This window comes from Ochlerotatus camptorhynchus, unplaced genomic scaffold, assembly GCF_037179485.1.
Source record: "Ochlerotatus camptorhynchus isolate MF236.1 unplaced genomic scaffold, CSIRO-AGI_Acam_v1.1 ptg000076l, whole genome shotgun sequence".
Taxonomy (NCBI): domain Eukaryota; kingdom Metazoa; phylum Arthropoda; class Insecta; order Diptera; family Culicidae; genus Ochlerotatus; species Ochlerotatus camptorhynchus.
Genome location: NW_027040566.1, coordinates 266,263 through 293,204, shown reverse-complemented (window position 1 = coordinate 293,204; position 26,942 = coordinate 266,263).

Sequence of the window (26,942 nt, the reverse complement as noted above, 5' to 3'; positions counted from 1 at the left end):
GTTTGTTTTTTTTAATATACAATCAAGAAATAAAATCTCGTTGCTGGACATCTCGACAAACATTTGAAAATGGCCAATAATGTTGAAAATTGTTATAATTATATTTTTTTTAATTTGCATTAACTTGAGAACGGCTGGACTAAGGAAAAAAATTTCTATATGCAAAGTTATCGAAAATTATGCGTAGAATCCAAATAAATTGTTATTTTTCAAAAAAATATGCATTTTCATCAACTTGTAAAAATCAACAAAAATTTAAAAAATTATAGATTTCTTTTTAAGGAAGTTACCAGCATACACTTTTCACGAAATTCAAGGGTATTCCATCAATTTTCTTGAAAAAAAAATTTATAAAGATCGAAGGGGGGGTGTTTTGAGATAATCATCGTTTTACGTTTTTAAATACTAATTTACGAAGTTTTTTCTTTCAGTGTATTTTTTCCGCAAAAATAATTTAACTACCTAAAACTTCTTCTCATATGCCGTTTTGATCAGATCAATAGTTTTCAAGTTATGATTTTTTGAATAAAAAATAATCCATTTTTTTATACGCCCTTTTCAAAAGTTACTCTGGAGGAAAAAATGATATTTAAATGAAAAATGCAACCATTAGTAGCAGCGAACACGTGAGCAATGTTTCATTCAAATCAGAAGGGGTCGAGACAAAATTGACATTTTTTTTAACGATTTGAGCTAGAAATGCTCCATAGCAACACCATTAACACCGAATAGGGACTTTTTGGTGAATAAAAAATTCGTTTAGGGACCGTGCTTTCGAGCAAACCAATCGATGTGGCAGAATGCTATCATCGAAGATCTTTTTGTTTATGGAGTTCGAAGGACCACTACCGTGAGCTCGATCGTTGCATTTCAGAGTAGTAGTGATAGGCTAGTACCAATTTTTGTAGAAAACAAAAATCAGCTAGATTGATAGGAGCTAGGGCAGGAGCACATATGTGATTGGCAGGGAATGTGGTTGGAGTTTAAAGGTACTGAAAAATCACCCCTAATGATGATTTTGATTGAAACTGAAAATCGGTTTCGATCGAAATTAGTAATAGAGGTGACTTTTCAGTACATTTAACGAGGGCTTATCACATATGTGCTCCTTTTAGCTTGTTGGTTAGCTACCTCAAAATTTACCATTCACTTATAGTAGCTAGCTAGTTAAAAGAGTGGTATCATATTTCCCGGATTTTAATTTCAGATTGGGCCATTGATCAGTTTGACGTTTAAGATAAATCCAAGAAATTAGAACGTAACAACAATAAATTTCAGATGACGACCTTTCGTTTGAGCTTATTGCCAAAACGTCAACCCAATCACGTAAGTTTAACGATAAACCTGGTGCACAATGACAATGCATTAATCTGCGAGTAAATAACCTAGCTCTTACGTGAAGAAATGGAAGGTCGAAGGTCATACCTTTGAAACAAATAACTACATCAAGATTGGAGCTTTTCGTAGCTTTAGAGAGTGTCTAGGATAAGAGAGAAGCGGACTGGTTGATTTTACTCAACTGTCAAAGCCAGAACCAATCGAGCAACGCATGTCTTGATTGAAATGGCAGTGTTGCTAGAAACCACCTAGGCATAGGTTGCCAAGGTCGTTGGTTTTGAATATGTTTTTCTCTTATCCCAAAAACCCTCTTTACGTAGCACCTTTGGCTGTTGCGTTGCGCTATATAAGTAAAGAACGTCGTACCTTCGGTAGTCAAGATGCTGTTTAAACGAGTGGTGCGACAGTCAACATTGCTCAGGTGTTACTATTTCTTCGACTCCAACTTGGACACCTGATGCTCAAAAAATGCTTCCGATTCTGACTCCACATCCCTGGTTGTTGGTTATTTAAGTTGTATTTAATTAAAGGCATCTGTACAATAGTGCATTTCTTAAAATTCCTACGTACAGTATTTGGAAAACAAATCAATAAATATTTCACCAAACATAATAGGTAACCATCATGGCTAACCCTCCTCAATTCAAATCAATTCCGTCCCGTTACATCATTTACCACCGGAATCACGTGAACGGTGCCAAGTTTGTCACGACTGGGATAAAGTCTGTACATAGTATCAAAATATGTCCAAACAGAATCATAGTGTCTATATGGATAATGCTTATTTATTCCCACGTATACCAGATGATTTAGGCTCTCCAAATCGTACTGCAGTTCAGATGATTTGTTTTACTAGATCAACAAAGACTGGGATAATATCTATAGTATCGAAATATCGATATGGAAAGCCTAGAACATTTGGCATACACGAAAATAGGTTGTCATGAGCCACATAGACACTTTGAATCTGTTTGGACATGTTTCGATACTACAGATATTGAATTAGTCTTGGGTGATCTAGTAGAAAAATAATCTGATCTCCATCTATGGGGCGATCCCGGCGTAGTGGTTAGCATCCATACCTCTCACGCCAAAGTCACGAGTTCAAATCTCACCTCCGGACAAGTCACGAATGACCCAAGAGCGTTAAAGTGACTATAATAATAAAAAAAAAACTTCTAACATCTTGTATACGTAGCAAGTCCAGTCCAAGCAAATCAATGCATTGCTACGCATCTACATGTAATTAAACCAGCGAGTGTGGGACACTAGGATACCCTAGGTGAAGGAAATGAACAACACGGCGTTGTATTCCTTCATCGTCTGGAGAGAGATGAAGGTGAACTTTCCATCGAAGCGAGGGACCACTATAGAAGATAAGTTGGAGGAGCATAGAAAAGTGTACAACTTACAGTTCAAGAAGTTTGCATCAGCTTATGAGGTCAGCCAGAAGGTTTTCAAACGGAATTTGCGTCAATCGTCAATCTGGGAGTTTTTTCAGCCAGCGTTATCCGTCCGGGAAAAAAGACTCCACGTCGTTCTTCTGGGTGATTCCTTAAAAAAAAAGAAAAGTTTTAGTTTCTGTCTTAAATTGCGCCTAAATCAGAAACAACTTACCGTACTAACACGTGTAGCATTATGGCACGTGTGAAGATGTAGTCCATAGGTCATCAATGTTGTCCAAAGGCTGTGATTCCTTCGTCAGAGAGGATGAATTTTACAGCATCTTATCATCATCGTCATCTCATCAGTCCGGTAGGGTCGTCGTTGATGCAAATGGAATGCTGAAAAAGAGAAAGAGAAAGATATATAATTATTGTTACCGGTAACAGAATTTCAGTCTGGATTGAAAAGGTGCACAAACAAAAGCCAACGACAAGGAAAAGACTAGTGCCTCTAAGTAGGAGAGATGGCACCGTCAGCGTTGACGGCAAATAACTCACGAACACTAGCGGACCGTGAGTACTGTGCTACCTATGCATCCTTCCATCTTGATCTTGGAATGAATACGAATCCATCTTCACATTATAGCCACTAGGAATTCCAGCTTCACCGTTAATTATTGTGTAGATTCCAATCGGTACTCACCAGCAAGCACACTTCACAAGTACCACCTAAATTTGTCACACATTTAAGACCCCAACAATCCTGCACCACTGTCCGTTACAATTTTTTCAGTTGATGATGCATCGTTTAAAAAATTGACGTTTCAATGAAGAAAAAAACATGCACGCCTACGTTGATCAAAATTTCGATTTTCACGACTTTCACCCACTGCGCATCCCCTTCCATAGTCGCTACCATAGCAACACCATTAACACCGAATAGGGACTTTTTGGTGAATAAAAAATTCGTTTAGGGACCGGCTTTCGAGCAAACCAATCGATGTGGCAGAATGCTATCATCGAAGATCTTTTTGTTTATGGAGTTCGAAGGACCACTACCGTGAGCTCGATCGTTGCATTTCAGAGTAGTAGTGATAGGCTTTAGATATAGTACCAATTTTTGTAGAAAAAAAAAATCAGCTAGATTGATAGGAGCTAGGGCAGGAGCACATATGTGATTGGCAGGGAATGTGGTTGGAGTTTAAAGGTACTGAAAAATCACCCCTAATGATGATTTTGATTGAAACTGAAAATCGGTTTCGATCGAAATTAGTAATAGAGGTGACTTTTCAGTACATTTAACGAGGGCTTATCACATATGTGCTCCTTTTAGCTTGTTGGTTAGCTACCTCAAAATTTACCATTCACTTATAGTAGCTAGCTAGTTAAAAGAGTGGTATCATATTTCCCGGATTTTAATTTCAGATTGGGCCATTGATCAGTTTGACGTTTAAGATAAATCCAAGAAATTAGAACGTAACAACAATAAATTTCAGATGACGACCTTTCGTTTGAGCTTATTGCCAAAACGTCAACCCAATCACGTAAGTTTAACGATAAACCTGGTGCACAATGACAATGCATTAATCTGCGAGTAAATAACCTAGCTCTTACGTGAAGAAATGGAAGGTCGAAGGTCATACCTTTGAAACAAATAACTACATCAAGATTGGAGCTTTTCGTAGCTTTAGAGAGTGTCTAGGATAAGAGAGAAGCGGACTGGTTGATTTTACTCAACTGTCAAAGCCAGAACCAATCGAGCAACGCATGTCTTGATTGAAATGGCAGTGTTGCTAGAAACCACCTAGGCATAGGTTGCCAAGGTCGTTGGTTTTGAATATGTTTTTCTCTTATCCCAAAAACCCTCTTTACGTAGCACCTTTGGCTGTTGCGTTGCGCTATATAAGTAAAGAACGTCGTACCTTCGGTAGTCAAGATGCTGTTTAAACGAGTGGTGCGACAGTCAACATTGCTCAGGTGTTACTATTTCTTCGACTCCAACTTGGACACCTGATGCTCAAAAAATGCTTCCGATTCTGACTCCACATCCCTGGTTGTTGGTTATTTAAGTTGTATTTAATTAAAGGCATCTGTACAATAGTGCATTTCTTAAAATTCCTACGTACAGTATTTGGAAAACAAATCAATAAATATTTCACCAAACATAATAGGTAACCATCATGGCTAACCCTCCTCAATTCAAATCAATTCCGTCCCGTTACATCATTTACCACCGGAATCACGCGAACGGTGCCAAGTTTGTCACGACTGGGAATCAAAATATAAAAATATGTCCAAACAGAATCATAGTGTCTATATGGATAATGCTTATTTATTCCCACGTATACCAGATGATTTAGGCTCTCCAAATCGTACTGCAGTTCAGATGATTTGTTTTACTAGATCAACAAAGACTGGGATAATATCTATAGTATCGAAATATCGATATGGAAAGCCTAGAACATTTGGCATACACGAAAATAGGTTGTCATGAGCCACATAGACACTTTGAATCTGTTTGGACATGTTTCGATACTACAGATATTGAATTACTCACCAGCAAGCACACTTCAGTACTTTTAACGGGGCTTCTCACATATGCGCTCCTTTATTCTTGAAACTGTATTTAGTAGAAAAGAGCTAGGGCCGGAACAAGAATTTAATGAGCAGGAATTGCAGTCCCACATTTAAGATGTGCTACAACATTTTTCGTTGTCAATCAAAATTGCAATTGTGCATTTCAGGGTAATATTTTCAAGTAAAAAAACAATCCCATAAATGAAAGTGTATCAATTAAGTGGTGTTGCTTAATTTGGTTGAACTAAGTGTTCAAGGCTTCAAAAGATCCTGTTGACAAATGATAATTTAAATAGTATTACCTAACTAAAGCTAACCAAGACACCATTGTGGAATGCTCTTCGGCAGGGGAACTATGCCATTAGCGCGAAGCATTTTTAAACCACTGATGCTGGCGCCAACTAGTATTGTCTTTACTATCTGGTCATCACATGATGCAATAGGATCAGATCCACCGTTAGCATAAGATGGGTAAGTGTGTCCGTTTTTGATGGATTGCTGCTTCTTTTTTTTCAGACATCATACCAATTTGACGTATGCATCAGTTTAAGATAAATCCAAGAAATTAGAACGTAACAACAATAAATTTCAGATGACGACCTTTCGTTTGAGCTTATTGCCAAAACGTCAACCCAATCACGTAAGTTTAACGATAAACCTGGTGCACAATGACAATGCATTAATCTGCGAGTAAATAACCTAGCTCTTACGTGAAGAAATGGAAGGTCGAAGGTCACACCTTTGAAACAAATAACTACACCCAGATTGGAGCTTTTCGTAGCTTGAGTGTCTAAGATAGGAGAGAAGCGGACTGGTTGATATTACTCAACTGTCAAAGCCAGAACCAATCGAGCAACGCACGTCTTGATTGAAATGGCAGTGTTGCTAGAAACCACCTAGGCATAGGTTGCCAAGGTCGTTGGTTTTGAATACGTTTTTCTCTTATCCCAAAAACCCTCTCTACGTAGCACCTTTGGCTGTTGCGTTGCGCTATATAAGTAAAGAACGTCGTACCTTCGGTAGTCAAGATGCTGTTTAAACGAGTGGTGCGACAGTCAACATTGCTCAGGTGTTACTATTTCTTCAACTCCGACTTGGACACCTGATGCTCAAAAAATGCTTCCGATTCTGACTCCACATCCCTGGTTGTTGGTTATTTGAGTTGTATTTAATTAAAGGCGTCTGTACAATAGTGCATTTCTTAAAATTCCTACGTACAGTATTTGGAAAACAAATCAATAAATATTTCACCAAACATAATAGGTAACCATCATGGCTAACCCTCCTCAATTCAAATCAATTCCGTCCCGTTACATCATTTACCACCGGAATCACGCGAACGCTGCCAAGTTTGTCACGACTGGGAATCAAAATATAAAAATATGTCCAAACAGAATCATAGTGTCTATATGGATAATGCTTATTTATTCCCACGTATACCAGATGATTTAGGCTCTCCAAATCGTACTGCAGTTCAGATGATTTGTTTTACTAGATCAACAAAGACTGGGATAATATCTATAGTATCGAAATATCGATATGGAAAGCCTAGAACATTTGGCATACACGAAAATAGGTTGTCATGAGCCACATAGACACTTTGAATCTGTTTGGACATGTTTCGATACTACAGATATTGAATTAGTCTTGGGTGATCTAGTAGAAAAATAATCTGATCTCCATCTATGGGGCGACCCCGGCGTAGTGGTTAGCATCCATACCTCTCACGCCAAAGTCACGAATGACCCAAGAGCGTTGAAGTGACTATAATAATAATAAAAAAAAACTTATAACATCTTGTATACGTAGCAAGTCCAGTCCAAGCAAATCAACGCATGCCTACGCATCTACATGTAATTAAACCAGCGAGTGTGGGACACTAGGATACCCTAGGTCAAGGAAATGAACAACACGGCGTTGTATTCCTTCATCGTCTGGAGTCCATCGAAGCGAGGGACCACTATAGAAGATAAGTTGGAGGAGCATAGAAAAGTGTACAACTTACAGTTCAAGAAGTTTGCATCAGCTTATGAGGTCGGCCAGAAGGTTTTCAAACGGAATTTGCGTCAATCGTCAATCTGGGAGTTTTTTCAGCCAGCGTTATCCGTCCGGGAAAAAAGACTCCACGTCGTTAAAAAAAAAAGAAAAGTTTTAGTTTCTGTCTTAAATTGCGCCTAAATCAGAAACAACTTACCGTACTAACACGTGTAGCATTATGGCACGTGTGAAGATGTAGTCCATAGGTCATCAATGTTGTCCAATGGCTGTGATTCCTTCGTCAGAGAGGATGAATTTTACAGCATCTTATCATCATCGTCATCTCATCAGTCCGGTAGGGTCGACGTTGATGAAGATGGAATGCTGAAAAAGAGAAAGAGAAAGATATATAATTATTGTTACCGGTAACAGAATTTCAGTCTGGATTGAAAAGGTGCACAAACAAAAGCCAACGACAAGGAAAAGACTAGTGCCTCTAAGTAGGAGAGATGGCACCGTCAGCGTTGACGGCAAATAACTCACGAACACTAGCGGACCGTGAGTACTGTGCCACCTATGCATCCTTCCATCTTGATCTTGGAATGAATACGAATCCATCTTCACATTATAGCCACTAGGAATTCCAGCTTCACCGTTAATTATTGTGTAGATTCCAATCGGTACTCACCAGCAAGCACACTACACAAGTACCACCTAACTTTGTCACACATTTAAGACCCCAACAATCCTGCACCACTGTCCGTTACAATTTTTTCAGTTGATGATGCATCGTTTAAAAAATTGACGTTTCAATGAAGAAAAAAACATGCACGCCTACGTTGATCAAAATTTCGATTTTCACGACTTTCACCCACTGCGCATCCCCTTCCATAGTCGCTACCATAGCAACACCATTAACACCGAATAGGGACTTTTTGGTGAATAAAAAATTCGTTTAGGGACCGTGCATTCGAGCAAACCAATCGATGTGGCAGAATGCTATCATCGAAGATCTTTTTGTTTATGGAGTTCGAAGGACCACTACCGTGAGCTCGATCGTTGCATTTCAGAGTAGTAGTGATAGGCTTTAGATATAGTACCAATTTTTGTAGAAAAAAAAATCAGCTAGATTGATAGGAGCTAGGGCAGGAGCACATATGTGATTGGCAGGGAATGTGGTTGGAGTTTAAAGGTACTGAAAAATCACCCCTAATGATGATTTTGATTGAAACTGAAAATCGGTTTCGATCGAAATTAGTAATAGAGGTGACTTTTCAGTACATTTAACGAGGGCTTGTTAGTTAGCTACCTCAAAATTTACCATTCACTTATAGTAGCTAGCTAGTTAAAAGAGTGGTATCATATTTCCCGGATTTTAATTTCAGATTGGGCCATTGATCAGTTTGACGTTTAAGATAAATCCAAGAAATTAGAACGTAACAACAATAAATTTCAGATGACGACCTTTCGTTTGAGCTTATTGCCAAAACGTCAACCCAATCACGTAAGTTTAACGATAAACCTGGTGCACAATGACAATGCATTAATCTGCGAGTAAATAACCTAGCTCTTACGTGAAGAAATGGAAGGTCGAAAGTCACACCTTTGAAACAAATAACTACACCAAGATTGGAGCTTTTCGTAGTTTTAGAGAGTGTCTAGGATAAGAGAGAAGCGGACTGGTTGATTTTACTCAACTGTCAAAGCCAGAACCAATCGAGCAACGCATGTTTTGATTGAAATGGCAGTGTTGCTAGAAACCACCTAGGCATAGGTTGCCAAGGTCGTTGGTTTTGAATATGTTTTTCTCTTATCCCAAAAACCCTCTTTACGTAGCACCTTTGGCTGTTGCGTTGCGCTATATAAGTAAAGAACGTCGTACCTTCGGTAGTCAAGATGCTGTTTAAACGAGTGGTGCGACAGTCAACATTGCTCAGGTGTTACTATTTCTTCGACTCCAACTTGGACACCTGATGCTCAAAAAATGCTTCCGATTCTGACTCCACATCCCTGGTTGTTGGTTATTTAAGTTGTATTTAATTAAAGGCGTCTGTACAATAGTGCATTTCTTAAAATTCCTACGTACAGTATTTGGAAAACAAATCAATAAATATTTCACCAAACATAATAGGTAACCATCATGGCTAACCCTCCTCAATTCAAATCAATTCCGTCCCGTTACATCATTTACCACCGGAATCACGCGAACGGTGCCAAGTTTGTCACGACTGGGATAAAGTCTGTAGTACCAAAATATGTCCAAACAGAATCATAGTGTCTATATGGATAATGCTTATTTATTCCCACGTATACCAGATGATTTAGGCTCTCCAAATCGTACTGCAGTTCAGATGATTTGTTTTACTAGATCAACAAAGACTGGGATAATATCTATAGTATCGAAATATCGATATGGAAAGCCTAGAACATTTGGCATACACGAAAATAGGTTGTCATGAGCCACATAGACACTTTGAATCTGTTTGGACATGTTTCGATACTACAGATATTGAATTAGTCTTGGGTGATCTAGTAGAAAAATAATCTGATCTCCATCTATGGGGCGACCCCGGCGTAGTGGTTAGCATCCATACCTCTCACGCCAAAGTCACGAGTTCAAATCTCACCTCCGGACAAGTCACGAATGACCCAAGAGCGTTAAAGTGACTATAATAATAATAAAAAAAAACTTCTAACATCTTGTATACGTAGCAAGTCCAGTCCAAGCAAATCAATGCATGCCTACGCATCTACATGTAATTAAACCAGCGAGTGTGGGACACTAGGATACCCTAGGTGAAGGAAATGAACAACACGGCGTTGTATTCCTTCATCGTCTGGAGAGGGATGAAGGTGAACTTTCCATCGAAGCGAGGGACCACTATAGAAGATAAGTTGGAGGAGCATAGAAAAGTGTACAACTTACAGTTCAAGAAGTTTGCATCAGCTTATGAGGTCGGCCAGAAGGTTTTCAAACGGAATTTGCGTCAATCGTCAATCTGGGAGTTTTTTCAGCCAGCGTTATCCGTCCGGGAAAAAAGACTCCACGTCGTTCTTCTGGGTGATTCCTTAAAAAAAAGAAAAGTTTTAGTTTCTGTCTTAAATTGCGCCTAAATCAGAAACAACTTACCGTACTAACACGTGTAGCATTATGGCACGTGTGAAGATGTAGTCCATAGGTCATCAATGTTGTCCAAAGACTGTGATTCCTTCGTCAGAGAGGATAAATTTTACAGCATCTTATCATCATCGTCATCTCATCAGTCCGGTAGGGTCGTCGTTGATGAAGATGGAATGCTGAAAAAAAGAAAGAGAAAGATATATAATTATTGTTACCGGTAACAGAATTTCAGTCTGGATTGAAAAGGTGCACAAACAAAAGCCAACGACAAGGAAAAGACTAGTGCCTCTAAGTAGGAGAGATGGCACCGTCAGCGTTGACGGCAAATAACTCACGAACACTAGCGGACCGTGAGTACTGTGCCACCTATGCAACCTTCCATCTTGATCTTGGAATGAATACGAATCCATCTTCACATTATAGCCACTAGGAATTCCAGCTTCACCGTTAATTATTGTGTAGATTCCAATCGGTACTCACCAGCAAGCACACTTCACAAGTACCACCTAACTTTGTCACACATTTAAGACCCCAACAATCCTGCACCACTGTCCGTTACAATTTTTTCAGTTGATGATGCATCGTTTAAAAAATTGACGTTTCAATGCAGAAAAAAACATGCACGCCTACGTTGATCAAAATTTCGATTTTCACGACTTTCACCCACTGCGCATCCCCTTCCATAGTCGCTACCATAGCAACACCATTAACACCGAATAGGGACTTTTTGGTGAATAAAAAATTCGTTTAGGGACCGTGCTTTCGAGCAAACCAATCGATGTGGCAGAATGCTATCATCGAAGATCTTTTTGTTTATGGAGTTCGAAGGACCACTACCGTGAGCTCGATCGTTGCATTTCAGAGTAGTAGTGATAGGCTTTAGATATACATAGTACCAATTTTTGTAGAAAAAAAAAAAATCAGCTAGATTGATAAGAGCTAGGGCAGGAGCACATATGTGATTGGCGGGAATGTGGTTGGAGTTTAAAGGTACTGAAAAATCACCCCTAATGATGATTTTGATTGAAACTGAAAATCGGTTTCGATCGAAATTAGTAATAGAGGTGACTTTTCAGTACATTTAACGAGGGCTTATCACATATGTGCTCCTTTTAGCTTGTTAGTTAGCTACCTCAAAATTTACCATTCACTTATAGTAGCTAGCTAGTTAAAAGAGTGGTATCATATTTCCCGGATTTTAATTTCAGATTGGGCCATTGATCAGTTTGACGTTTAAGATAAATCCAAGAAATTAGAACGTAACAACAATAAATTTCAGATGACGACCTTTCGTTTGAGCTTATTGCCAAAACGTCAACCCAATCACGTAAGTTTAACGATAAACCTGGTGCACAATGACAATGCATTAATCTGCGAGTAAATAACCTAGCTCTTACGTGAAGAAATGGAAGGTCGAAAGTCACACCTTTGAAACAAATAACTACACCAAGATTGGAGCTTTTCGTAGTTTTAGAGAGTGTCTAGGATAAGAGAGAAGCGGACTGGTTGATTTTACTCAACTGTCAAAGCCAGAACCAATCGAGCAACGCATGTTTTGATTGAAATGGCAGTGTTGCTAGAAACCACCTAGGCATAGGTTGCCAAGGTCGTTGGTTTTGAATATGTTTTTCTCTTATCCCAAAAACCCTCTTTACGTAGCACCTTTGGCTGTTGCGTTGCGCTATATAAGTAAAGAACGTCGTACCTTCGGTAGTCAAGATGCTGTTTAAACGAGTGGTGCGACAGTCAACATTGCTCAGGTGTTACTATTTCTTCGACTCCAACTTGGACACCTGATGCTCAAAAAATGCTTCCGATTCTGACTCCACATCCCTGGTTGTTGGTTATTTAAGTTGTATTTAATTAAAGGCGTCTGTACAATAGTGCATTTCTTAAAATTCCTACGTACAGTATTTGGAAAACAAATCAATAAATATTTCACCAAACATAATAGGTAACCATCATGGCTAACCCTCCTCAATTCAAATCAATTCCGTCCCGTTACATCATTTACCACCGGAATCACGCGAACGGTGCCAAGTTTGTCACGACTGGGATAAAGTCTGTAGTACCAAAATATGTCCAAACAGAATCATAGTGTCTATATGGATAATGCTTATTTATTCCCACGTATACCAGATGATTTAGGCTCTCCAAATCGTACTGCAGTTCAGATGATTTGTTTTACTAGATCAACAAAGACTGGGATAATATCTATAGTATCGAAATATCGATATGGAAAGCCTAGAACATTTGGCATACACGAAAATAGGTTGTCATGAGCCACATAGACACTTTGAATCTGTTTGGACATGTTTCGATACTACAGATATTGAATTAGTCTTGGGTGATCTAGTAGAAAAATAATCTGATCTCCATCTATGGGGCGACCCCGGCGTAGTGGTTAGCATCCATACCTCTCACGCCAAAGTCACGAGTTCAAATCTCACCTCCGGACAAGTCACGAATGACCCAAGAGCGTTAAAGTGACTATAATAATAAAAAAAAAACTTCTAACATCTTGTATACGTAGCAAGTCAAGTCCAAGCAAATCAATGCATGCCTACGCATCTACATGTAACCAAACCAGCGAGTGTGGGACACTAGGATACCCTAGGTGAAGGAAATGAACAACACGGCGTTGTATTCCTTCATCGTCTGGAGAGGGATGAAGGTGAACTTTCCATCGAAGCGAGGGACCACTATAGAAGATAAGTTGGAGGAGCATAGAAAAGTGTACAACTTACAGTTCAAGAAGTTTGCATCAGCTTATGAGGTCAGCCAGAAGGTTTTCAAACGGAATTTGCGTCAATCGTCAATCTGGGAGTTTTTTCAGCCAGCGTTATCCGTCCGGGAAAAAAGACTCCACGTCGTTCTTCTGGGAGATTCCTTAAAAAAAAAGAAAAGTTTTAGTTTCTGTCTTAAATTGCGCCTAAATCAGAAACAACTTACCGTACTAACACGTGTAGCATTATGGCACGTGTGAAGATGTAGTCCATAGGTCATCAATGTTGTCCAAAGGCTGTGATTCCTTCGTCAGAGAGGATGAATTTTACAGCATCTTATCATCATCGTCATCTCATCAGTCCGGTAGGGTCGTCGTTGATGAAGATGGAATGCTGAAAAAGAGAAAGAGAAAGATATATAATTATTGTTACCGGTAACAGAATTTCAGTCTGGATTGAAAAGGTGCACAAACAAAAGCCAACGACAAGGAAAAGACTAGTGCCTCTAAGTAGGAGAGATGGCACCGTCAGCGTTGACGGCAAATAACTCACGAACACTAGCGGACCGTGAGTACTGTGCCACCTATGCATCCTTCCATCTTGATCTTGGAATGAATACGAATCCATCTTCACATTATAGCCACTAGGAATTCCAGCTTCACCGTTAATTATTGTGTAGATTCCAATCGGTACTCACCAGCAAGCACACTTCACAAGTACCACCTAACTTTGTCACACATTTAAGACCCCAACAATCCTGCACCACTGTCCGTTACAATTTTTTCAGTTGATGATGCATCGTTTAAAAAATTGACGTTTCAATGAAGAAAAAAACATGCACGCCTACGTTGATCAAAATTTCGATTTTCACGACTTTCACCCACTGCGCATCCCCTTCCATAGTCGCTACCATAGCAACACCATTAACACCGAATAGGGACTTTTTGGTGAATAAAAAATTCGTTTAGGGACCGTGCTTTCGAGCAAACCAATCGATGTGGCAGAATGCTATCATCGAAGATCTTTTTGTTTATGGAGTTCGAAGGACCACTACCGTGAGCTCGATCGTTGCATTTCAGAGTAGTAGTGATAGGCTTTAGATATAGTACCAATTTTTGTAGAAAAAAAATCAGCTAGATTGATAGGAGCTAGGGCAGGAGCACATATGTGATTGGCAGGGAATGTGGTTGGAGTTTAAAGGTACTGAAAAATCACCCCTAATGATGATTTTGATTGAAACTGAAAATCGGTTTCGATCGAAATTAGTAATAGAGGTGACTTTTCAGTACATTTAACGAGGGCTTATCACATATGTGCTCCTTTGAGCTTGTTAGTTAGCTACCTCAAAATTTACCATTCACTTATAGTAGCTAGCTAGTTAAAAGAGTGGTATCATATTTCCCGGATTTTAATTTCAGATTGGGCCATTGATCAGTTTGACGTTTAAGATAAATCCAAGAAATTAGAACGTAACAACAATAAATTTCAGATGACGACCTTTCGTTTGAGCTTATTGCCAAAACGTCAACCCAATCACGTAAGTTTAACGATAAACCTGGTGCACAATGACAATGCATTAATCTGCGAGTAAATAACCTAGCTCTTACGTGAAGAAATGGAAGGTCGAAAGTCACACCTTTGAAACAAATAACTACACCAAGATTGGAGCTTTTCGTAGCTTTAGAGAGTGTCTAGGATAAGAGAGAAGCGGACTGGTTGATTTTACTCAACTGTCAAAGCCAGAACCAATCGAGCAACGCATGTCTTGATTGAAATGGCAGTATTGCTAGAAACCACCTAGGCATAGGTTGCCAAGGTCGTTGGTTTTGAATATGTTTTTCTCTTATCCCAAAAACCCTCTTTACGTAGCACCTTTGGCTGTTGCGTTGCGCTATATAAGTAAAGAACGTCGTACCTTCGGTAGTCAAGATGCTGTTTAAACGAGTGGTGCGACAGTCAACATTGCTCAGGTGTTACTGATGCTCAAAAAATGCTTCCGATTCTGACTCCACATCCCTGGTTGTTGGTTATTTAAGTTGTATTTAATTAAAGGCGTCTGTACAATAGTGCATTTCTTAAAATTCCTACGTACAGTATTTGGAAAACAAATCAATAAATATTTCACCAAACATAATAGGTAACCATCATGGCTAACCCTCCTCAATTCAAATCAATTCCGTCCCGTTACATCATTTACCACCAGAATCACGCGAACGGTGCCAAGTTTGTCACGACTGGGATAAAGTCTGTAGTATCAAAATATGTCCAAACAGAATCATAGTGTCTATATGGATAATGCTTATTTATTCCCACGTATACCAGATGATTTAGGCTCTCCAAATCGTACTGCAGTTCAGATGATTTGTTTTACTAGATCAACAAAGACTGGGATAATATCTATAGTATCGAAATATCGATATGGAAAGCCTAGAACATTTGGCATACACGAAAATAGGTTGTCATGAGCCACATAGACACTTTGAATCTGTTTGGACATGTTTCGATACTACAGATATTGAATTAGTCTTGTGTGATCTAGTAGAAAAATAATCTGATCTCCATCTATGGGGCGACCCCGGCGTAGTGGTTAGCATCCATACCTCTCACGCCAAAGTCACGAGTTCAAATCTCACCTCCGGACAAGTCACGAATGACCCAAGAGCGTTAAAGTGACTATAATAATAATAAAAAAAAACTTCTAACATCTTGTATACGTAGCAAGTCCAGTCCAAGCAAATCAATGCATGCCTACGCATCTACATGTAATTAAACCAGCGAGTGTGGGACACTAGGATACCCTAGGTGAAGGAAATGAACAACACGGCGTTGTATTCCTTCATCGTCTGGAGAGGGATGAAGGTGAACTTTCCATCGAAGCGAGGGACCACTATAGAAGATAAGTTGGAGGAGCATAGAAAAGTGTACAACTTACAGTTCAAGAAGTTTGCATCAGCTTATGAGGTCGGCCAGAAGGTTTTCAAACGGAATTTGCGTCAATCGTCAATCTGGGAGTTTTTTCAGCCAGCGTTATCCGTCCGGGAAAAAAGACTCCACGTCGTTCTTCTGGGTGATTCCTTAAAAAAAAAGAAAAATTTTAGTTTCTGTCTTAAATTGCGCCTAAATCAGAAACAACTTACCGTACTAACACGTGTAGCATTATGGCACGTGTGAAGATGTAGTCCATAGGTCATCAATGTTGTCCAAAGGCTGTGATTCCTTCGTCAGAGAGGATGAATTTTACAGCATCTTATCATCATCGTCATCTCATCAGTCCGGTAGGGTCGTCGTTGATGAAGATGGAATGCTGAAAAAGAGAAAGAGAAAGATATATAATTATTGTTACCGGTAACAGAATTTCAGTCTGGATTGAAAAGGTGCACAAACAAAAGCCAACGACAAGGAAAAGACTAGTGCCTCTAAGTAGGAGAGATGGCACCGTCAGCGTTGACGGCAAATAACTCACGAACACTAGCGGACCGTGAGTACTGTGCCACCTATGAATCCTTCCATCTTGATCTTGTAATGAATACGAATCCATCTTCACATTATAGCCACTAGGAATTCCAGCTTCACCGTTAATTATTGTGTAGATTCCAATCGGTACTCACCAGCAAGCACACTTCACAAGTACCACCTAACTTTGTCACACATTTAAGACCCCAACAATCCTGCACCACTGTCCGTTACAATTTTTTCAGTTGATGATGCATCGTTTAAAAAATTGACGTTTCAATGAAGAAAAAAACATGCACGCCTACGTTGATCAAAATTTCGATTTTCACGACTTTCACCCAATGCGCATCCCCTTCCATAGTCGCTACCATAGCAACACCATTAACACCGAATAGGGACTTTTTGGTGAATAAAAAATTCGTTTAGGGACCGTGCTTTCGAGCAAACCAATCGATGTGGCAGAATGCTATCATCGAAGATCTTTTTGTTTATGGAGTTCGAAGGACCACTACCGTGAGCTCGATCGTTGCATTTCAGAGTAGTAGTGATAGGCTTTAGATATAGTACCAATTTTTGTAGAAAAAAAAAATCAGCTAGATTGATAGGAGCTAGGGCAGGAGCACATATGTGATTGGCAGGGAATGTGGTTGGAGTTTAAAGGTACTGAAAAATCACCCCTAATGATGATTTTGATTGAAACTGAAAATCTGTTTCGATCGAAATTAGTAATAGAGGTGACTTTTCAGTACATTTAACGAGGGCTTATCACATATGTGCTCCTTTTAGCTTGTTAGTTAGCTACCTCAAAATTTACCATTCACTTATAGTAGCTAGCTAGTTAAAAGAGTGGTATCATATTTCCAGGATTTTAATTTCAGATTGGGCCATTGATCAGTTTGACGTTTAAGTTAAATCCAAGAAATTAGAACGTAACAACAATAAATTTCAGATGACGACCTTTCGTTTGAGCTTATTGCCAAAACGTCAACCCAATCACGTAAGTTTAACGATAAACCTGGTGCACAATGACAATGCATTAATCTGTGAGTAAATAACCTAGCTCTTACGTGAAGAAATGGAAGGTCGAAAGTCACACCTTTGAAACAAATAACTACACCAAGATTGGAGCTTTTCGTAGCTTTAGAGAGTGTCTAGGATAAGAGAGAAGCGGACTGGTTGATTTTACTCAACTGTCAAAGCCAGAACCAATCGAGCAACGCATGTCTTGATTGAAATGGCAGTGTTGCTAGAAACCACCTAGGCATAGGTTGCCAAGGTCGTTGGTTTTGAATATGTTTTTCTCTTATCCCAAAAACCCTCTTTACGTAGCACCTTTGGCTGTTGCGTTGCGCTATATAAGTAAAGAACGTCGTACCTTCGGTAGTCAAGATGCTGTTTAAACGAGTGGTGCGACAGTCAACATTGCTCAGGTGTTACTATTTCTTCGACTCCAACTTGGACACCTGATGCTCAAAAAATGCTTCCGATTCTGACTCCACATCCCTGGTTGTTGGTTATTTAAGTTGTATTTAATTAAAGGCGTCTGTACAATAGTGCATTTCTTAAAATTCCTACGTACAGTATTTGGAAAACAAATCAATAAATATTTCACCAAACATAATAGGTAACCATCATGGCTAACCCTCCTCAATTCAAATCAATTCCGTCCCGTTACATCACGCGAACGGTGCCAAGTTTGTCACGACTGGGATAAAGTCTGTAGTATCAAAATATGTCCAAACAGAATCATAGTGTCTATATGGATAATGCTTATTTATTCCCACGTATACCAGATGATTTAGGCTCTCCAAATCGTATTGCAGTTCAGATGATTTGTTTTACTAGATCAACAAAGACTGGGATAATATCTATAGTATCGAAATATCGATATGGAAAGCCTAGATCATTTGGCCCTAGAACATTTGGCATACACGAAAATAGGTTGTCATGAGCCACATAGACACTTTGAATCTGTTTGGACATGTTTCGATACTACAGATATTGAATTAGTCTTGGGTGATCTAGTAGAAAAATAATCTGATCTCCATCTATGGGGCGATCCCGGCGTAGTGGTTAGCATCCATACCTCTCACGCCAAAGTCACGAGTTCAAATCTCACCTCCGGACAAGTCACGAATGACCCAAGAGCGTTAAAGTGACTATAATAATAATAAAAAAAAAACTTCTAACATCTTGTATACGTAGCAAGTCCAGTCCAAGCAAATCAATGCATTGCTACGCATCTACATGTAATTAAACCAGCGAGTGTGGGACACTAGGATACCCTAGGTGAAGGAAATGAACAACACGGCGTTGTATTCCTTCATCGTCTGGAGAGGGATGAAGGTGAACTTTCCATCGAAGCGAGGGACCACTATAGAAGATAAGTTGGAGGAGCATAGAAAAGTGTACAACTTACAGTTCAAGAAGTTTGCATCAGCTTATGAGGTCAGCCAGAAGGTTTTCAAACGGAATTTGCGTCAATCGTCAATCTGGGAGTTTTTTCAGCCAGCGTTATCCGTCCGGGAAAAAAGACTCCACGTCGTTCTTCTGGGAGATTCCTTAAAAAAAAAAGAAAAGTTTTAGTTTCTGTCTTAAATTGCGCCTAAATCAGAAACAACTTACCGTACTAACACGTGTAGCATTATGGCACGTGTGAAGATGTAGTCCATAGGTCATCAATGTTGTCCAAAGGCTGTGATTCCTTCGTCAGAGAGGATAAATTTTACAGCATCTTATCATCATCGTCATCTCATCAGTCCGGTAGGGTCGTCGTTGATGAAGATGGAATGCTGAAAAAGAGAAAGAGAAAGATATATAATTATTGTTACCGGTAACAGAATTTCAGTCCGGATTGAAAAGGTGCACAAACAAAAGCCAACGACAAGGAAAAGACTAGTGCCTCTAAGTAGGAGAGATGGCACCGTCAGCGTTGACGGCAAATAACTCACGAACACTAGCGGACCGTGAGTACTGTGCCACCTATGCATCCTTCCATCTTGATCTTGGAATGAATACGAATCCATCTTCACATTATAGCCACTAGGAATTCCAGCTTCACCGTTAATTATTGTGTAGATTCCAATCGGTACTCACCAGCAAGCACACTTCACAAGTACCACCTAACTTTGTCACACATTTAAGACCCCAACAATCCTGCACCACTGTCCGTTACAATTTTTTCAGTTGATGATGCATCGTTTAAAAAATTGACGTTTCAATGAAGAAAAAAACATGCACGCCTACGTTGATCAAAATTTCGATTTTCACGACTTTCACCCACTGCGCATCCCCTTCCATAGTCGCTACCATAGCAACACCATTAACACCGAATAGGGACTTTTTGGTGAATAAAAAATTCGTTTAGGGAACGTGCTTCCGAGCAAACCAATCGATGTGGCAGAATGCTATCATCGAAGATCTTTTTGTTTATGGAGTTCGAAGGACCACTACCGTGAGCTCGATCGTTGCATTTCAGAGTAGTAGTGATATGCTTTAGATATAGTACCAATTTTTGTAGAAAAAAAAATCAGCTAGATTGATAGGAGCTAGGGCAGGAGCACATATGTGATTGGCAGGGAATGTGGTTGGAGTTTAAAGGTACTGAAAAATCACCCCTAATGATGATTTTGATTGAAACTGAAAATCGGTTTCGATCGAAATTAGTAATAGAGGTGACTTTTCAGTACATTTAACGAGGGCTTATCACATATGTGCTCCTTTTAGCTTGTTAGTTAGCTACCTCAAAATTTACCATTCACTTATAGTAGCTAGCTAGTTAAAAGAGTGGTATCATATTTCCCGGATTTTAATTTCAGATTGGGCCATTGATCAGTTTGACGCTTAAGATAAATCCAAGAAATTAGAACGTAACAACAATAAATTTCAGATGACGACCTTTCGTTTGAGCTTATTGCCAAAACGTCAACCCAATCACGTAAGTTTAACGATAAACCTGGTGCACAATGACAATGCATTAATCTGCGAGTAAATAACCTAGCTCTTACGTGAAGAAATGGAAGGTCGAAGGTCACACCTTTGAAACAAATAACTACATCAAGATTGGAGCTTTTCGTAGCTTTAGAGAGTGTCTAGGATAAGAGAGAAGCGGACTGGTTGATTTTACTCAACTGTCAAAGCCAGAACCAATCGAGCAACGCATGTCTTGATTGAAATGGCAATGTTGCTAGAAACCACCTAGGCATAGGTTGCCAAGGTCGTTGGTTTTGAATATGTTTTTCTCTTATCCCAAAAACCCTCTTTACGTAGCACCTTTGGCTGTTGCGTTGCGCTATATAAGTAAAGAACGTCGTACCTTCGGTAGTCAAGATGCTGTTTAAACGAGTGGTGCGAGTCAACATTGCTCAGGTGTTACTATTTCTTCGACTCCAACTTGGACACCTGATGCTCAAAAAATGCTTCCGATTCTGACTCCACATCCCTGGTTGTTGGTTATTTAAGTTGTATTTAATTAAAAGCGTCTGTACAATAGTGCATTTCTTAAAATTCCTACGTACAGTATTTGGAAAACAAATCAATAAATATTTCACCAAACATAATAGGTAACCATCATGGCTAACCCTCCTCAATTCAAATCAATTCCGTCCCGTTACATCATTTACCACCGGAATCACGTGAACGGTGCCAAGTTTGTCACGACTGGGATAAAGTCTGTAGTATCAAAATATGTCCAAACAGAATCATAGTGTCTATATGGATAATGCTTATTTATTCCCACGTATACCAGATGATTTAGGCTCTCCAAATCGTACTGCAGTTCAGATGATTTGTTTTACTAGATCAATAAAGACTGGGATAATATCTATAGTATCGAAATATCGATATGGAAAGCCTAGAACATTTGGCATACACGAAAATAGGTTGTCATGAGCCACATAGACACTTTGAATCTGTTTGGACATGTTTCGATACTACAGATATTGAATTAGTCTTGGGTGATCTAGTAGAAAAATAATCTGATCTCCATCTATGGGGCGATCCCGGCGTAGTGGTTAGCATCCATACCTCTCACGCCAAAGTCACGAGTTCAAATCTCACCTCCGGACAAGTCACGAATGACCCAAGAGCGTTAAAGTGACTATAATAATAAAAAAAAAACTTCTAACATCTTGTATACGTAGCAAGTCCAGTCCAAGCAAATCAATGCATTGCTACGCATCTACATGTAATTAAACCAGCGAGTGTGGGACACTAGGATACCCTAGGTGAAGGAAATGAACAACACGGCGTTGTATTCCTTCATCGTCTGGAGAGGGATGAAGGTGAACTTTCCATCGAAGCGAGGGACCACTATAGAAGATAAGTTGGAGGAGCATAGAAAAGTGTACAACTTACAGTTCAAGAAGTTTGCATCAGCTTATGAGGTCGGCCAGAAGGTTTTCAAACGGAATTTGCGTCAATTTTTTCAGCCAGCGTTATCCGTCCGGGAAAAAAGACTCCACGTCGTTCTTCTGGGTGATTCCTTAAAAAAAAAGAAAAGTTTTAGTTTCTGTCTTAAATTGCGCCTAAATCAGAAACAACTTACCGTACTAACACGTGTAGCATTATGGCACGTGTGAAGATGTAGTCCATAGGTCATCAATGTTGTCCAAAGGCTGTGATTCCTTCGTCAGAGAGGATAAATTTTACAGCATCTTATCATCATCGTCATCTCATCAGTCCGGTAGGGTCGTCGTTGATGAAGATGGAATGCTGAAAAAGAGAAAGATATATAATTATTGTTACCGGTAACAGAATTTCAGTCTGGATTGAAAAGGTGCACAAACAAAAGCCAACGACAAGGAAAAGACTAGTGCCTCTAAGAGGAGAGATGGCACCGTCAGCGTTGACGGCAAATAACTCACGAACACTAGCGGACCGTGAGTACTGTGCCACCTATGCATCCTTCCATCTTGATCTTGGAATGAATACGAATCCATCTTCACATTATAGCCACTAGGAATTCCAGCTTCACCGTTAATTATTGTGTAGATTCCAATCGGTACTCACCAGCAAGCACACTTCACAAGTACCACCTAACTTTGTCACACATTTAAGACCCCAACAATCCTGCACCACTGTCCGTTACAATTTTGTCAGTTGATGATGCATCGTTTAAAAAATTGACGTTTCAATGAAGAAAAAAACATGCACGCCTACGTTGATCAAAATTTCGATTTTCACGACTTTCACCCACTGCGCATCCCCTTCCATAGTCGCTACCATAGCAACACCATTAACACCGAATAGGGACTTTTTGGTGAATAAAAAATTCGTTTAGGGACCGTGCTTTCGAGCAAACCAATCGATGTGGCAGAATGCTATCATCGAAGATCTTTTTGTTTATGGAGTTCGAAGGACCACTACCGTGAGCTCGATCGTTGCATTTCAGAGTAGTAGTGATAGGCTTTAGATATAGTACCAATTTTTGTAGAAAAAAAATCAGCTAGATTGATAGGAGCTAGGGCAGGAGCACATATGTGATTGGCAGGGAATGTGGTTGGAGTTTAAAGGTACTGAAAAATCACCCCTAATGATGATTTTGATTGAAACTGAAAATCGGTTTCGATCGAAATTAGTAATAGAGGTGACTTTTCAGTACATTTAACGAGGGCTTATCACATATGTGCTCCTTTTAGCTTGTTAGTTAGCTACCTCAAAATTTACCATTCACTTATAGTAGCTAGCTAGTAAAAAGAGTGGTATCATATTTCCCGGATTTTAATTTCAGATTGGGCCATTGATCAGTTTGACGTTTAAGATAAATCCAAGAAATTAGAACGTAACAACAATAAATTTCAGATAACGACCTTTCGTTTGAGCTTATTGCCAAAACGTCAACCCAATCACGTAAGTTTAACGATAAACCTGGTGCACAATGACAATGCATTAATCTGCGAGTAAATAACCTAGCTCTTACGTGAAGAAATGGAAGGTCGAAGGTCACACCTTTGAAACAAATAACTACACCAAGATTGGAGCTTTTCGTAGCTTTAGAGAGTGTCTAGGATAAGAGAGAAGCGGACTGGTTGATTTTACTCAACTGTCAAAGCCAGAACCAATCGAGCAACGCATGTCTTGATTGAAATGGCAGTGTTGCTAGAAACCACCTAGGCATAGGTTGCCAAGGTCGTTGGTTTTGAATATGTTTTTCTCTTATCCCAAAAACCCTCTTTACGTAGCACCTTTGGCTGTTGCGTTGCGCTATATAAGTAAAGAACGTCGTACCTTCGGTAGTCAAGATGCTGTTTAAACGAGTGGTGCGACAGTCAACATTGCTCAGGTGTTACTATTTCTTCGACTCCAACTTGGACACCTGATGCTCAAAAAATGCTTCCGATTCTGACTCCACATCCCTGGTTGTTGGTTATTTAAGTTGTATTTAATTAAAGGCGTCTGTACAATAGTGCATTTCTTAAAATTCCTACGTACAGTATTTGGAAAACAAATCAATAAATATTTCACCAAACATAATAGGTAACCATCATGGCTAACCCTCCTCAATTCAAATCAATTCCGTCCCGTTACATCATTTACCACCGGAATCACGCGAACGGTGCCAAGTTTGTCACGACTGGGATAAAGTCTGTAGTATCAAAATATGTCCAAACAGAATCATAGTGTCTATATGGATAATGCTTATTTATTCCCACGTATACCAGATGATTTAGGCTCTCCAAATCGTACTGCAGTTCAGATGATTTGTTTTACTAGATCAACAAAGACTGGGATAATATCTATAGTATCGAAATATCGATATGGAAAGCCTAGAACATTTGGCATACACGAGAATAGGTTGTCATGAGCCACATAGACACTTTGAATCTGTTTGGACATGTTTCGATACTACAGATATTGAATTAGTCTTGGGTGATCTAGTAAAAAAATAATCTGATCTCCATCTATGGGGCGACCCCGGCGTAGTGGTTAGCATCCATACCTCTCACGCCAAAGTCACGAGTTCAAATCTCACCTCCGGACAAGTCACGAATGACCCAAGAGCGTTAAAGTGACTATAATAATAAAAAAAAAACTTCTAACATCTTGTATACGTAGCAAGTCCAGTCCAAGCAAATCAATGCATGCCTACGCATCTACATGTAATTAAACCAGCGAGTGTGGGACACTAGGATACCCTAGGTGAAGGAAATGAACAACACGGCGTTGTATTCCTTCATCGTCTGGAGAGGGATGAAGGTGAACTTTCCATCGAAGCGAGGGACCACTATAGAAGATAAGTTGTAGGAGCATAGAAAAGTGTACAACTTACAGTTCAAGAAGTTTGCATCAGCTTATGAGGTCAGCCAGAAGGTTTTCAAACGGAATTTGCGTCAATCGTCAATCTGGGAGTTTTTTCAGCCAGCGTTATCCGTCCGGGAAAAAAGACTCCACGTCGTTCTTCTGGGTGATTCCTTAAAAAAAAGAAAAGTTTAAGTTTCTGTCTTAAATTGCGCCTAAATCAGAAACAACTTACCGTACTAACACGTGTAGCATTATGGCACGTGTGAAGATGTAGTCCATGGGTCATCAATGTTGTCCAAAGGCTGTGATTCCTTCGTCAGAGAGGATGAATTTTACAGCATCTTATCATCATCGTCATCTCATCAGTCCGGTAGGGTCGTCGTTGATGAAGATGGAATGCTGAAAAAGAGAAAGAGAAAGATATATAATTATTGTTACCGGTAACAGAATTTCAGTCTGGATTGAAAAGGTGCACAAACAAAAGCCAACGACAAGGAAAAGACTAGTGCCTCTAAGTAGGAGAGATGGCACCGTCAGCGTTGACGGCAAATAACTCACGAACACTAGCGGACCGTGAGTACTGTGCCACCTATGCATCCTTCCATCTTGATCTTGGAATGAATACGAATCCATCTTCACATTATAGCCACTAGGAATTCCAGCTTCACCGTTAATTATTGTGTAGATTCCAATCGGTACTCACCAGCAAGCACACTTCACAAGTACCACCTAACTTTGTCACACATTTAAGACCCCCACAATCCTGCACCACTGTCCGTTACAATTTTTTCAGTTGATGATGCATCGTTTAAAAAATTGACGTTTCAATGAAGAAAAAAACATGCACGCCTACGTTGATCAAAATTTCGATTTTCACGACTTTCACCCACTGCGCATCCCCTTCCATAGTCGCTACCATAGCAACACCATTAACACCGAATAGGGACTTTTTGGTGAATAAAAAATTCGTTTAGGGACCGTGCTTTCGAGCAAACCAATCGATGTGGCAGAATGCTATCATCGAAGATCTTTTTGTTTATGGAGTTCGAAGGACCACTACCGTGAGCTCGATCGTTGCATTTCAGAGTAGTAGTGATAGGCTTTAGATATAGTACCAATTTTTGTAGAAAAAAAAAATCAGCTAGATTGATAAGAGCTAGGGCAGGAGCACATATGTGATTGGCGGGAATGTGGTTGGAGTTTAAAGGTACTGAAAAATCACCCCTAATGATGATTTTGATTGAAACTGAAAATCGGTTTCGATCGAAATTAGTAATAGAGGTGACTTTTCAGTACATTTAACGAGGGCTTATCACATATGTGCTCCTTTTAGCTTGTTAGTTAGCTACCTCAAAATTTACCATTCACTTATAGTAGCTAGCTAGTTAAAAGAGTGGTATCATATTTCCCGGATTTTAATTTCAGATTGGGCCATTGATCAGTTTGACGTTTAAGATAAATCCAAGAAATTAGAACGTAACAACAATAAATTTCAGATGACGACCTTTCGTTTGAGCTTATTGCCAAAACGTCAACCCAATCACGTAAGTTTAACGATAAACCTGGTGCACAATGACAATGCATTAATCTGCGAGTAAATAACCTAGCTCTTACGTGAAGAAATGGAAGGTCGAAGGTCACACCTTTGAAACAAATAACTACACCAAGATTGGAGCTTTTCGTAGCTTTAGAGAGAAGCGGACTGGTTGATTTTACTCAACTGTCAAAGCCAGAACCAATCGAGCAACGCATGTCTTGATTGAAATGGCAGTGTTGCTAGAAACCACCTAGGCATAGGTTGCCAAGGTCGTTGGTTTTGAATATGTTTTTCTCTTATCCCAAAAACCCTCTTTACGTAGCACCTTTGGCTGTTGCGTTGCGCTATATAAGTAAAGAACGTCGTACCTTCGGTAGTCAAGATGCTGTTTAAACGAGTGGTGCGACAGTCAACATTGCTCAGGTGTTACTATTTCTTCGACTCCAACTTGGACACCTGATGCTCAAAAAATGCTTCCGATTCTGACTCCACATCCCTGGTTGTTGGTTATTTAAGTTGTATTTAATTAAAGGCGTCTGTACAATAGTGCATTTCTTAAAATTCCTACGTACAGTATTTGGAAAACA